This window comes from Podarcis gaigeae, assembly GCF_964106915.1.
Source record: "Podarcis gaigeae genome assembly, chromosome: 16".
NCBI lineage: Eukaryota > Metazoa > Chordata > Lepidosauria > Squamata > Lacertidae > Podarcis > Podarcis gaigeae.
The window spans coordinates 7693979-7709313 of record NC_139693.1 but is presented as its reverse complement, the minus strand read 5'-3'; the positions used below and the strand labels follow the sequence as shown (position 1 = coordinate 7709313).

The 15335-nt window shown below is 48.0% G+C and overlaps 1 long non-coding RNA gene across 1 annotated transcript; it reads left to right on the top strand.

Moving 5' to 3' along the window:
* The first annotated feature begins 7845 nt into the window (after nucleotides 1–7845).
* Nucleotides 7846–8600, top strand: LOC310833084. Its single transcript, XR_014558553.1, has 2 exons — nucleotides 7846–7970; nucleotides 8395–8600. It is a non-coding gene; the product is annotated as an uncharacterized lncRNA (long non-coding RNA).
* The last annotated feature ends 6735 nt before the right edge of the window (nucleotides 8601–15335 follow it).

Genomic DNA, 15335 nt, shown 5'->3' with positions numbered 1-15335 from the left:
CCAGTGCTGTGGGGGTGAGTGCGGGATACAGTTCTTCCCCCCTGGTGTGCAGCCCACCAGCTAGATCCGGCCAGTCCGTAATGGGCTCGTCGACATTGATCTCCTCTGCTTCCATCTCTCTGCAGCTGTGCTCGAACCCAGGATCCTCCCCCAACACGTCCATGTCCCTCTCCCCCCCTGTTGCCTCGGGTGATGCTGCTTGTAAGGGCCCCCTCAGCAGTTCCCTGCTCCACCCCACCTCCGGTTGATTGTCCCACCAATACGAGCGGTCTGTGGCAAACCCCGAGAGTGATCCTTCTGGGGAGCTTGTTTCTGGCGCCGTTTCCTCAGCTGATGAGAACCCCTGGAACGTGCTGGCTGAAAGTGTGGGTGTGAAAAGATAGTCGTCGAAATAATCTGCCGGCATGGGCCTGTGTGGGAAGAGTGCATGGAACTCGTCTTTGAGGTAGTGCTCCTCCACGGCATAGTACGGTACCCACCTGTTGGCGCTGGCCGAGGTACCTTCCCTGGCGAGTAGATATTCAACCCCCTCTTCCCCCCATCTCGAGTCTAAAATCTCCGTGACCTCGTTGAGTGGCGCCGCCCTCGGTGACCCCCCCCTTGTTGGCGATTTGCTGAGTGGGTCTGGTGCGTTCCCTGGCGCCTGAAACCTGTGGGGTTCCTTGTAGGGTGTGAGCACTGATCTATGAAAGACCGGGTGCATTCTGGAGTCCTCCGGGAGTGTCAACCGGAAGGCTACCGGATTGATTTGCGCCTCGACTTGGTAAGGCCCTAGCTGCTTGTGTCTGAGCTTCTTCTTAGCTAATGTTCTGGCCGGCACTGCCTGGGCTGCTAACCAGACCCAGTCCCCTACCTGGATGTCTTCTCCGACTCTCCTGTGCCTGTCTGCCTGCATTTTGTAGGCGTGTTTTACTAGCTCCAAGTGCCTTCGGAGTTGCTCATGGACCTCCTGTAACTCCGCTGCCAAGGCCTCTGCTCCCTGTGGCTCCCCCTCCCCCACTTTCTCTAATCCCGGGAAGCTTCTGGGATGCCGCCCATTGTTGGCGAAGAACGGTGTCACTCCCGTAGACACGTGTTTCGTGTTGTTGTAGGCGAACTCGGCCAGCGGTAGGTAGTCCACCCAGGTCGAGGGCTGTTGATTCGCGTAGCATCGCAGGTACTGCTGCATGATGGCGTTGACCCTCTCCGCTTGTCCGTTGGTCTGCGGGTGTCGTGCCGACGCTAAGTTAATCTTGACCTTCAGGATGCCCAGCAGCTTCTGCCAGAAGCTCGAGATGAATTGGCGACCCCGGTCGGACAGGATGGACTGCGGTAAGCCGTGAACCTTGAACACGTGGACTATGAACAGCTTGGCGGTCTGTTCTGCTGTGGCCACCTTCGCGCAAGGAATGAAATGCGCCATCTTGGTGAACAGGTCTACGACCACTGTTTTGCCTCGTGAGCTGGGCAGATCTGTGACAAAGTCCAGGGCCACTTTCTCCCACGGCTCGAGCGGCGTCTGTAGCAGTTCCAGCAGTCCCGCCGGCGGCCTGTGTACTGGTTTGGCTCTTTGGCATGTGTCACACCTAGTGACGTAATCCGCGACTTCTCCCCTCATCTTGGGCCACCAAAAGTCTCTGGCTACTAATTCCGCCGTCTTGTCCTTGCCGAAGTGCCCGGCGCTGGGCGCATCGTGTAACTGCTGCAGTACTTTCGCGCGGAGTTCGTCTCCCGGCACATAGAGTGCCCCTTTGCAGATGAGCAGTCCGTCGCGTATCTGGAACTCGTCGCCCTTCGCTGTGCCTCTTCGCACCTCCTCCATCTTGGATCGTGCGAACGAATCCGTCTGCAGTGCGCGACGTACCGCGTCCAGGTCCACGGTGGCTGAAGCGCACGCCCATGCTTTCGGTGCGAAAATGTGTTTGGCTGCCACCGGTGCTGCTTCCTCGAGATACTGCGGCTTCCTGGATAGCGCATCCGCCATGACGTTGTTGTCTCCCGGGATGTATTCTATCCGGAAGTCGAAATCCGCAAAGAACTCCGCCCAGCGGATGTGTCTCTGGTTCAGGAACCGCGCCGTGCGCCAGTACTCCAGGTTCTTATGGTCCGTGCGGACCTGCACTGTGTGTTTGGCTCCGATGAGGAAGTGCCGCCACGCCTTGAAGGCTGCATGAATGGCCAGCAACTCCCTGTCCCAGATGGTGTAGTTCTGTTCCGACTTGCTGAGTTTCCTGGAGTAGAATGCGCATGGCCTCCAGTCCCCTTGCGGATCTTGCTGCAACAGGACCACCCCCACCGCTCTGTCTGAGGCGTCCGTTTCAACCCTCATTGGTTTGCTGGGGTTTACGTGTAGCAGCTGTTCTTCGGACGCGAAGAGACGCTTGAGTCTCCGAAAGGACTGCTCCGCCTGCTCCGTCCAGGTGAACTTCTTCTTCTTGGAGCTCAGGGTGTCCGTGATGGCCACTGTCTCCATCGCGAACCCCTTGATGAACTTGCGATAAAAGTTGGCGAAGCCGACGAACTTCTGGACCTCCTTCCGATTGCGCGGGCTCTTCCAGTCCAACACCGAGCGGACCTTGGCACTGTCCATGGCGAGTCCCTTGTCGGACAGCTTGTAGCCCAGGAAATCCACCTCCGTCATGTCGAACTGGCACTTCTCCAGTTTGGCGTAAAGTCTGTGCTCCCGTAGTCTCTGCAGGACCTCCTTGACGTCTCTCTCGTGAGCCTCCTGCGATTCCGAGAAGATCAGGATGTCATCTAGGAAGCAGACGCACTTCTTGTAGAGGAGTCCCGCTAACACGTGGTGCATGAAGGCTTGGAAACAATGGGAGCCATTTTGCAAACCAAATGGCATAACTCGATATTCATAGGTGCCTAAAGGCGTAAACATGGCCGTCTTCCACTCATCGCCCTCCCGCATGCGTATAAGGTTGTATGCCCCTCGTAGATCCAACTTGGTGAAGATGCGTCCCTTCCTCACCGTCGCGAGCAGGTCGTCGATCTTGGGCATGGGGAATGCTGTGGGCTTTGTCCTGGAATTGAGGATTCTGTAATCAACTACCAGCCTCCGTTGGGGCGTGTCTTTCTTCTTTACGAAAAACACGGGACTGCCTCCCACTGCTTTGGATTCTTGGATGAATCCTCGCTTCAAGTTGTGATCTATGAACTCCCTGAGTTCTTGCAGTTCGTCTTCAGACATGGAATAGTTTCCCAGTCGGCAGCGTCGCCCCCGGCAGGAGGTCAATCTTGCAGTCGTAGGGCCTGTGGGGAGGCAGCTTGTCCGCTTCCTTCTCGCAGAAGACCTCCAAAAACGCCTTGTACTTGTTGGGTACCGCTTGCAGCATGCCGAAGTGTAGCTGTAGTTCATCCTCTTGCCCCTCATCTTCCTGGCTGGTCAGGATGCAGTGTTCTGCGCAGTAGGAGGAGCAGAAGGTCAATTGACGCTGGTACCATGCTAATGCCAGGCAGTGCCTATCCAGCCAACTCATGCCCAACAGTATGGGCGTGTCCGACAGGTGGGTGACGTTGAAGCTGATGACTTCGCGGTGATTTCCAATTTGCATTACCATTGGCTGTGTTTGCTGTACCACCTGTCCTCCCAGTAGCTCTCTGCCATCGACCGTGACGACGTTTAGGGGCATCGTGGCTGGTAGGAGCGCTATGCGATGTTGCTTGATGAAATCCACTCCTACAAAGTCTGCATTACTACCACAGTCAATGGTAATAGGGACTTCCAGGGTGAGTCCATTGGGCAGCTGGAGCGATGCGGTGAGTTGCACCACTGGTTTGGGCGGGAGGGGGTCTGTGGGCTGTAAAATCTATGGGGGCTGCTTCACTGACTCGCCTGGCTGGGCCCCAGTGGCTCTGCCTCCAACCAGGCTTCGTCGTTTCCCTGCAGCTGTTCCCCCTGCTGAACTGCTCCCTTTACTGTTGCTGAGGCTGCAGTGTGCCTCTGGAGCCTCTGGGGACACTCTTTGGCCATGTGCTGTGCACTGTCGCAGATATAACACTTCCTGCTCCCTCTAGGAGCCTTCGCCTTGACTGCTCCTGGTGTTTGGGCTCTGGTTGCTGTCTGAGCCCTGGCACCACCTATCTCCATCGGCTCTTCTCCCCTCCCCCACTGGAGGCATGGACTGCGCGCGCGCTGTCTCTCTGGGTAGGAAAGGAGTTGTTCTGGCTGGTGTGCGTGCCATTCGTCCCTCATCCCTGCTCCAAGGGCGTTCTTCCAGGCGCACCCCTATCACCAGCGCTCTTTGGACGACTTCTGTGGTGCTGTTGGGTCTCTCCCCTCTCACCAGCTCATCTTTCACAGCCCCATTCAGCCCCTCCCAGAACAGATCCCGGACGGCAGCGGAGTCCTTCTCCCAGCCCAGCACATTTACTAACGCAAAAAAGCGGGAGTGATATTGTCTCACAGTGGCTTTGCCCTGCTTCAGCCCATGCATTTCCCTCCTGGCCACATCCACATCTACCGTTGATTTAAAACTATCGTCCATAGCCTTGATAAAGGCTTGTGAATCTTGGAGGGCGGGATTATTTTCGCGCCATAAATTGCGCAGCCACGATTTAGCTTCCCCATGCAGATGAGTTATTATGAAGCCTACTTTCTCCTCCTCATCTCTAAAGTCTTTCCGAAGCAAATTGAGCGCGCAAACTATGTCTGCTCTGAAGTTAGGATACTGCTGCAGGTTCCCGTCGAAGTGGGCTACGATGCTGCCCCCCCTCTTCCCGAGGCCAACTCCCTCCGGCTTGGGTCCCGGCAGCCCCTCTTGCCCAAACATTCCCACCTGGCTTGCAGATCCCGGCAGAACGCTACTGCTTCTTCCTCTCTCTTTCTGGATGCTGCTATTTCTGCGTGAAGCCTCGTGACTGCTTCTTGCAGTTCTGCCACCTTGTCCTCTGTAGTCATCTTTGCCGATCTTCGTGAGCTCGCAAAACACCAGGTTTTGCCCCTCGCTGCGCCAACTCACGCTGCGAGGGTTCAATTTTTGGAGACGGAGCTTACTGTCAGGACTGCCCGAGGTCCCAGCTCACAAAGGACCAACGCCAGTTCGTTGTTATATACAAACGTCTTTATTGAAGTTCAGTTTCGATTTCAAAGCCGTGGCGCGCAGCTCTACGTCTCAAACTCTAGACCGCTGAAGCTCCGTCTGAATCTCCTCCCCCCAGACACCAGTTTAAGACTCTAGCCTTGCTCCACCTCTTCCTTCGCTCTTTCCTCCTCTGGGTCCGCCTGTCCGCTGGGGTCTTGCCCTTTCTAGACTCTTCTGACGCTGAGTCCCCTGAGTCTTCCCCCTCCCTCCGGCGGGCTTTAGGACCTGGTTCCCAATCCGGGTTTCCTGCTGTGCCGCGCGCCTGTACATTCGAACTTGGCGCACGCGCCCAGCCGGCAACCTTCCTCCTGACCGTTACACTGCTCCTGTCACTGCTTCCCCCTTCGGAGAGGCTAGCTGGACCTGACTTCCCCTCCGTTCCCTCACTCTGTGATAGAGGCGTGGCCAGCCCTGATTCATCTTCTCTCCCTGCTGGAGGAGAAGCTGGCCCTGATACATGGGACTCTTCCTCCCCACTACGCTCTGGTGTAGGAGCTGGTCCTGATCTCCCGCTGCTGCTTTGGGAGTCCCCGCTGACCCCTTGCTTCTGGTGTGTCCCCCCTGGGACCCCCCTTGCCCTGGCCATAGGCGCCCCCCTCTGGGAATCTTCTGAAATCTTTTACCACTGCTTCCAACCTTGGATTTCCACTGGTTTCAGCCACTGTAACCATCTTTCCTTCTTTATTCTCTCCCAACTGCACAACAAAAAGGCCTCTTCTGTCGTTGATGAGGCTTTGGAAGAAAACGATGGTGATGTTGACTTCAAGGAGTTCACGGATATAGTAAGAAGATGGCTTATCATGTCCTATGATAACTCCACAGCATGAAGAACCAACCTGGAGGTGAAGAATCCATCAACTCAACTCCATCTCTAAAGCTCATGTCCTCCTGAGACAATAAAGATTTGATTCATAGACCCATCACCTTCTGTGTGGTGTTTTTCAGAAGCACAGTAACAGAATCTTAGCTGCAGCATAAACTGCATGTCAGGACATTCCCTCGGTGATAAGAGGCTTCCAGTAGGATAAACGAGAAGTGGCCAAAAGACTTAAGTAAGAAAATAGAAATCTTCTTTAAAGACCAACATAACATACTGTTTCTTTTTGTTAGAAGGAGGAAACTGGTTCTGGGTGGTGGGTGGGGAGCTGGAATTTTGGATGAAGAGGAATAGAAGGTCGTTTGAAAGGAAGACAGGGAAATTGTAGAGCAGCTGGATAAATTATTAGGATCAGTCTTCACCCTTCACTGCAGAAGATATAGTGCAGGTCCCTGGGGCTGACAGATTAATTGAGAAAGATCATCATATCCCCAGATCCAGAAGGGCTCTATGCACGAGCTCTTGAGGAACTGAAATCTTCACAAGAACTGCCTCTAAAGATTGGAACATGGTCCATGACATTGTTTCTTAAAAATGGCCCTTAGTGGGGATCCAGGCGATTCCAGGTTGGTTAACTCAATGTTTTTCATGGGAAAATTAATGCAAAACACTCTTTGTTTTTAAAACATTCTTTAACTCAATGTTTTTAAAACATTCTTTAACTCGATGTTTTTAAAACATTCTTTAACTCAATGTTTTTCAAATTCACACAGTGTCCACCCCCCCCCCCTATTAAATACCTGTGCCAGACAAATTAGTTGACAAATTGAAGATCATCATATTCCCAAGTTCAGAAAGAATCTTTCTGGAGCTCTTAAAGAATTTAAATGGGATGTTCAGAGTAAAATCTTCACAGGACCTGTCTCTAAAGACTGGAACATGGTCCACGGGACACTGTTTCTTTAGACGGGTTCTCAAGTTAGGAAGAGGATTAAGATTATACGTGGTACTTTGGTTCTCAAATTTAATCTGATCCGGAAATGCGTTCCAAGACCAAAGGGTACCAAAACCAAGGCGCACTTTCCCATAAAAGGTAATGCAAAATGGATTGATCTGTTCCAAACTTTTAAGAACATCCCCCAAAAGAGCAATTTGACCTGAATTGTACTAACGAGACCATTGATCCATCTAATGAAAGCAATAAATAATTTCCAGAGTCCCTGAGAAATAGATATTGCTTGTTTAATGATGATGATATATTAAATATATTAATTGTCCCCCACCCATCTGCATGGGTTGCCCAGCCACTCTGGGCAGCTTCCAGCAGAGTAGAAAAGAACACAACGAAACATCAGACATTAAAAACCTCCTGATACGGGGCTTCCTTAGACGTCTACAGAACGTCATGTTATTGTTTATCTCTTTGATAGATGATAGGAGAATGTTGCACAGGGTGGGCACCACCACCGAGAAGGCCCTCTCTGTAACTTCACTTCTCACATTGAGGGAACCACTAGAAGGCCCTCAGACCTGTACTTCAGTGTTTTGTCTGAAATCAGGGGTGGAGACTTTCTTCAGCCATACATGATGCAGTTCCAACCTTCTGCTCCTTTTACACTCCTGAGGCATCAATTGGGAACAGCTGGTGACCTGGGTGAGCCCTTCCTTTATCTACCATCTTTGTAGAAATTACAATTTAGCACTTCTCACAGCGTGGCATCACTGGAAGTTTAAAGAAACTTGATGTTCTTCCAAATCCCTCTGAGCATGGTGCTTAAATATGATTCTGTGGCAACTGATCGCCATTCAAGAGGGTGACTGGAGTCTATCTCCATTTCCTCCACTTCCTTGACTCACCTGAAAGTTCTCTAGACAGGTCAACATGTCAGGAAGCCAGACTGAAATGGAGCGCTCCATTGCTAACCTATGTTGACATAATCAACATTTTCCTTAGATATACAATAAAACCACAGAGAATGGGCATGAGTGAGAGTGCAATGCTTCAGCCCAAGGAACTCCGTGTGCTGAATGAGAGAGGACTGCATCAACTGGTAAAGGACCAGCTTCCAGACATGCCACAGGTGAGGAGGTGCTCAATTGGGTTACTGCTTGCAATGGGGGAAGCACTTCAGTTCTCTTCATCTTTTCAAAATTCTCACTTCTCAGACTGCCCTTTGCTTTTCCCTTTTCAGGATTAAGAAATTTCTTGTTTTGAAGCTATCTCCCCTTCAGTTGTAAAGCAATTACTTACCATTCCCCTGTCCTGGCTGGTACTAGTCAAGTGTTAAAGTACTTTTTTATTTTTTATTAATTTAGCAGAATGATCCACACAAGGGCAGCCATTAGGAGAGACACAGCTCTCCTAGAACATCTCAGGAAGGATGACTAAATTATCATACTCTTGTTTCTGCTTGAATTCATCAGCAGACTGCTTGCTTTTCCCACTGGTTTCAGCCACTGTAACCATCTTTCCTTCTTTATTCTCTCCCAACTGGCAACAAAAAGGCCTCTTCTGTTGTTGATGAGGCTTTGGAAGGAAACGATGGTGATGTTGACTTCAAGGAGTTCACGGATATAGTAAGAAGATGGCTTATCATGTCCTATGAGAACTCCACACCATGAAGAACCAACCTGGAGGTGAAGAATCCATCAACTCAACTCCATCTCTAAAGCTCATGTCCTCCTGAGACAATAAAGATTTGATTCAAAGAACGATCACCTTTTGTGGGGTGTTTTTTAGAAGCACAGTAACAGAACATGTCAGGCAGCCAGACTGAACTGGAACGCTCCTTTAATGACATAATCAATGTTTTCCTTAGATATGCAATAGAAATACAGTGAATGGGCACGAGTGAGTGTGCAATGTTTCAGCTTAGGAACGCCGTGTGCTGAATTAGAGCGGACTGCGTCAAGTGATAAAGGACCAGCTTCCAGACATGCCAACAGTGAGGAGGGTGAGAAGGTTGTTCGTTCCTCAGTTGGGTTACTGCTTCCCTTGCTTACAGTTATAATTCTCTTGGTTACAAGTCTCCAGATTGCATCCCCACCATCCCCTAACTGGGCTTGGGAAAGACTACAGCCTGGCTTGGGAAAGGGCTTGGGAAAGACTACAGCCTGGAACCCTGGAGAGCTCCTGCAAGTCAGTGTGGGCAGCACTGAGCCCGTTGGACCCACAGTCTGACTCGATATAAATAAGCCAGTTCCTATTTAAACCAGCCCCTTCTTCCCAGTGCTGGATTTAGGATTAACGAGGCCCTAAGCTACTGGATGTAACGGGGCCCTTTATATCTCCAGCTGCCCTTTGTCAACAACAACACTTTTACTGTTTAATCTACAAAGACCTCTAAACAGTTTTCCCAAGATGAGACCAAACTTTCTTTTTAAAAAGTGAAAACCATTGTTAGAATCAATCTGGCATAAAATTTAACAAAGTGTTATGAAGTCTAGCAGTGGTGAAACAAAAAATGCATTAGAATGTTTTCTGTGAAAAATTCCCTGTTACAAGTTACTATTTTCTTGGTTCCAATGGTTGCAATGCATTTTGGTCCCTGAGTGCAGGAATTGCCCTGTCAACTGCGGGGGTCACTGTGAGTCGAAGAGTTCAGGGATATTCGGGGGGGGGGTGGCAGTTACCCCATCCGTCTGTAAGTTATTCTTGGTTATCAGCCTGCTAAGTATAGAAGGATCGGGCTGAAACTACCACTGCTTCCAACCCTGGATTTTTCTGAGCCAGTTTTCACCATTGTGTTTTCCCCCAGGAGTGTCTGGACCACAACCTCTGTCATCTCTGACTGTTGGCTGTGCTAAGATTAAGATTATACGGTGGTACCTATATATGATATATTAAATATATTACTTGTCCCCCACCCATCTGGATGGGTTGCCCAGCCATTCTGGGCAGCTTCCAACAGAGTAGAAAAGAAGACAACGAAACATCAGATATTAAAAACCTCCTGATACGGGGCTGCCTTAAACGTCTACACAAGGTCATTTGATTGTTTATCTCTTTGATAGATGATAGGAGAATGTTCCACAGGGTGGGCACCACCACCAAGAAGGCCCTCTCTGTAACTTCACTTCTCACATTGAGGTAACCACTAGAAGGCCCTCAAACCTGTACTTCAGTGTCTTGTCTGAAACAGGGGTTGGAGACGTTCTTCAGGTATACAGGATGCAGTTCCAACCTTCTGCTCCTCATACACTCCTGAGGCATCAATTGGGAACAGCTGGTGACCTGGGTGAGTCCTCCCTTTATCTACCATCTTTGAAGAAATTACAATTTAGCACTTCTCATGGCGTGGCATCACTGGAAGTTTAATGAAACTTGAATTTCTGCCAAATCCCTCTGGAACCCTCCTCTGAGCACAGAGCTTAAATATGATCCAGTGGCAAATAATTGCCATTCAAGAGGAAGGCTTTAGTCTAACCCCATTTCCTCCACTTCCTTAACATTGATTGTTTGATGATGATGATGATGATGATGCTATATTAAAGATATTACTTGTACTCCTCGCATCTGATAGGGTTGCCCAGCTTGATGTTCTGCCAAATCCCTCTGAGCATGGAGCTTAAATATGATTCTGTGGCAACTAATCGCCATTCAAAAGGGAGTCGGGAGTCTGTCCCCATTTCTTCCACTTCCTTGACTCACCTGAAAGTTCTCTTGACAGGTCAAAATGTCAGGCAGCCGCACTAAACTGGAGCGCTCCCTTTATATCATCATCGATGTTTTCAAAAGGAAGGCTTTAGTCTAACCCCATTTCCTCCACTTCCTTAACATCGATTGTTTGATGATGATGATGATGATGATGCTATATTAAACATATTACTTGTACTCCTCCCATCTGCATGGGTTGCCCAGCTTGATGTTCTGCCAAATCTCTCTGTTTTTTTAAAAAAACATAATATTTATTGAAGTTTCAAATAAGACAGATAAACAAATAGACAGAAAAACAAAAACAAGTATACTTTCAATCCTTATTTTCTTGTACCTTGTTTCCCACGACTTCCCCTCGCCTCCCCTTCTTGTATTCCAATTCCAAATGTTAATTCAACAAGTTCTTATCCCCAATTTTGAACCTTATTTCATTATTATAATTAATTCATTTTATATATCGAATTTTAACTTATTTACCTCAATCCTTATACTTAAACCCTTTTTCCAAGGTCGACCCAGATTCCCTTTCACAAATTTCCCAATTTTATACTAGTACCAAAACCGAAATAAAGAAAAAAAAATATCAAAAAATATTTATACAGCCTTTAGATTCCCAAACTCCGCCCCCCCCGGTTTCGATCCCCAAACCAATGTCCATCAGTCCATCTACTATCAGCCTGGCGATCTCACGTCCGAGGCCTTCAAGTTTCTCTCAGTTCCTCTCCACCGGTTCTTTGGATAGTCCTTTATATTAAGCCCCGAATCTCGGAGGAGCTCAGTCCCAATAATGTCCATATTTCTTCCAGCCAGACCTCCATATTTAAAAAAAGCTCACGAATCTAAGTGAGTGTCCCAAAAGCTCCAACTTCCATCTTAATCAAATTTGTAATCCATAGGTCTTCAAGTCTCCATCTAGGTAGATCTCTCCATTCTTCATTCTCCACTTCAGGCCAAGTCTTCATCATCCAGTTCTTATTTTTCTTTATGTCCTTCCTGCCAGGCCTCTGGCCTTCCTTAGCCTTCTGCAGCATTATAACTCCTCCTTCCTTTCCCTCCAGATCATTATATATCTCTTGTTCCACTTTCTCAGATTTGTCAAGTTTCTTTTTCTGCTCAGCTGCAAAGACTTTTGTTTCCACTACAAAGGCTTTTAGTTCAGGAACAAAGACTTGAGTCAAGTCCCTTCCATTTTCAGTAAAATTATTTACTGTTTCATTCAGTGCCATGACCCCTGTAGCCAAAATATCACTCTGTTCTTGAAGTTTTCCCAGGAGATAAAAAGTCCTGTCCAGCTCAGTGAGTATTTTTCCACTTAGAACCATTCTTGCAGTGTCCCAAAGCCCCCTCTAGAGGGATTATAGATATTTACTATCCTTCTAATTCCAGTCCCAAAATCAAAATAACTTGTTTTTCGACAGTTTATAACCAAATTGTAGCAAATCCAACCAGCAAAGGCAACAAAAACAATGTTTCTTTTTATTCCCCAACTTTGACAGCTAATTTTGACAGCTGTCAAAGTCTTCTGTATCTTTCCAACAGGCTCTCTCACAGATCGCTCCCGGGTCCCGGGGGGTTACACTTCAGCTCTCAAAATCAACTCTTATCCTCCAGCAAAATTGCTTGTACTGTCCAATCGTGAAATTAATAACTTTTGTTCAATAAAGAAGATATTCCCTTGACCTTAGTTATTTAGTCCTTGCTTTAAGATGTCTGCAAGGTGGGGAGACGGACTTCCTTTTTGCATCTTCCCCGATCGTGCCAAATTCAAGAAATTTTTTTCCTTTTTAAGTCCAATTTCTGTATTACTCACGGGTTGTTGCTTTTAATCCGAATGTTCACAGGAAAAAGTCAGCGCTCTCCGTCCATGGCTTGCGGCTTCACTCAGCAGGGGAAGCAGAGGACTCTCAGCACCACGCCGCTCCCCGTCCCCCATTCCGTAGCCTTTAAAAAGGCTCCATCGCAGGTCGGGGGGGCGCAAATGGTGCCCGCCGAGTCACCAAGTCCACAGGCTTCCACGCCTGTGGTTTCTAAGGGTCCCCGCGTCGCCGCATCGGCAGGACCCGACCCCTGCTGAGCCGATTCCCTCCGGAGCTCGGAGGGAATCCGCCATTAGACGATGCCGCTAACCCGGAAGTTCTGCCAAATCTCTCTGAGCATGGAGCTTAAATATGATTCTGTGGCAACTAATCGCCATTCAAAAGGGAGTCGGGAGTCTGTCCCCATTTCTTCCACTTCCTTGACTCACCTGAAAGTTCTCTTGACAGGTCAACATGTCAGGCAGCCAGACAGAAATGGAGCGTACCACTTCTAACATAATCAATGTTTTCACTAGGTATGCAGAAGAACCACAGAGAATGGGCACGCGTGAAAGTGCAATGCTTCAGCCTAAGGAACGCCGTGTGCTGAGTGAGAGCGGACTGCGTCAACTGGTAAAGGACCAGCTTCCAGACATGCCACAGGTGAGGAGCAGGAGAGGTTGGTTTGTTGCTCAGTTGGGCTACTGTTTGCAAAGGGGGAAGCACTTCAGTTCTCTTCATCTTTTCAAAATCCTCACTTCTCAGATTGCCCTTTGCTTTTCCCTTTTCGGGATTAATTTTATAATAAATGATTTTAGAATGCTTTATTGTTTTACTGTTCTTACCTGCTCTGAGACCGGCTACGGCTGGGGAGGGCGGGATATAAATAAAATTTATTATTATTATTATTATTATTATTATTATTATTATTATTATTATTATTAAATTTCTTGTTTTGAAGCTATCTCCCTTTCAGTTGTAAAGTCATTACTTACCATTCCCCTGTCCTAAAGTACTTTTTCATTTTTCATTTATTTAGCAGAATGATCTGCACTAGGGCAGCCAAGCCTCCTCCCTCTCTCCTCCCTCTGCTCCCTTCTCCACAACCTTCCAGAGTGGATTTTCTGTGACTGCACTGAGGAGAAGAAGGAGGGGATGTTCTGTTATGCTTGCAGAAGTTGTTCCACAGTCAAAAAGGAAAGGAAAACCCCACTTGGGTTCAACACTTTTACTATTTAATCTACAAAGACCTCTAAACAGTTTACCCAAGATGAGACCAAACTTTCTTTTTAAAAAGTGAAAACCAATGTTAGAATAAATCTGGCATAAAATTTAAGAAAGTGTTATGAAGTCCAGCAGTGGTGAAACAAAAAATGCATTAGAATGTTCTCTGTGAAAAATTCCATGTTACAAGTCACAGTTTTCTTTGTTCCAATAGTTGCAATGCATTTTGGTCCCTGAGTGCAGGAATTGCCCTGTCAACTGCTGGGGTCACTCTGAGTCGGAGAGTCCAGGGATATTTGGGGGGTGGGGTGGAGTGGCAGTTACCCCACCCCTCCTGTAAGTTATTCTTGGTTATCAGCCTCCTAACTATTGAAGGATGGGGCTGAAACTACCACTGCTTCCAAGCTTGGATTTTTCTGAGCCAGTTTTCCCATTGTGTTTTCCCCCAGGAGTGTCTGGACCACAACCTCTGTCATCTGTGACTGTTGGCTGTGCTAAAATTAAGATTAAGATTATACGGAGGTACCTATATATGATATATTAAATATATTACTTGTCCCCCACCCATCTGCATGGGTTGCCCAGCCACTCTGGGCAGCTTTCAACAGAGTAGAAAAGAACACAACAAAACAACAGACATTAAAAACCTCCTGATACGGAGCTTCCTTAGAAGTCTATGGAAGGTCGTGTGCTTGTTTATCTCTTTCATATCTGATAGGAGAAAGTTCCACAGGGTGGGCACCACCGCCCAGAAGGCCCTCTCTGTAACTTCACTTCTCACATTGAGGGAACCACTTGAAGGCCCTCAGACCTGTACTTGTCTGAAATCAGTGTCTTGTCTGAAATCAGGGGTGGAGACGTTCTTCAGGTATACAGGATGCAGTTCCAACCTTCTGCTCCTCGTACACTCCTGGGGCATCAATTGGGAACAGCTGCTGACCTGGGTGAGTCCTCCCTTTATCTACCATCTTTGTAGAAATTACAATTTAGCACTTCTCATGGCGTGGCATCACTGGAAGTTTAAGGAAACTTGATGTTCTGCCAAATCCCTCTGAGCATGGACCTTAAATATGATTCTGTGGCAACTAATTGCCATTCAAGTGGAAGGCTGGAGTTTAACTCCATTTCCTCCACTTCCTTAACATTGATTGTTTTATGATGTTGTTGATGATGATGATGCTGCATTAAATATATTACTTGTACTCCTCCCATCTGTAGTAATGCTCGTCCCCAACCTCTTGCCCCTCCCTTCTCCTGTCTCTGCTCTCCGGCCAGACCAGGACACCCAGGACAGGGTTGGCGGACGAACATACGTTTTTACAAAACAGAACAAACAAAACCCGGTAGGGCTGCCACCACTCCCTCTGATCCAGGGGATCCAGAATCACAACCCAGGGAGAAGGCCGTGACCCATTAGCCTGGCTGTCCCCTTCTCTACAAGCTGTATCCACAGACTTGCAGGCAGAAGTTCTACGGTATAGCGTAACCAAGCGTAAGGCTAGGACTTAGCTATTCCCTTTTGGAAAGGCACACAACTAAAACAGTTTCATCTTTAAAATGTTTATTTTAAAATAACATAAGAAACATGCTAAAATAGCAGGCACATCTTTTAGAACGTTACAGGTAAGAAAACAACAAAGCTACATAGACTAACTAAGATTACATACTTACAACTCTAACACAAAGATAGGATAGTTGATGTTCTTTAAGCCTCTGCAAGTAGAAGACGATCGAAGATCTCCATTTCAAAAGATGAATAGCGGCCTATT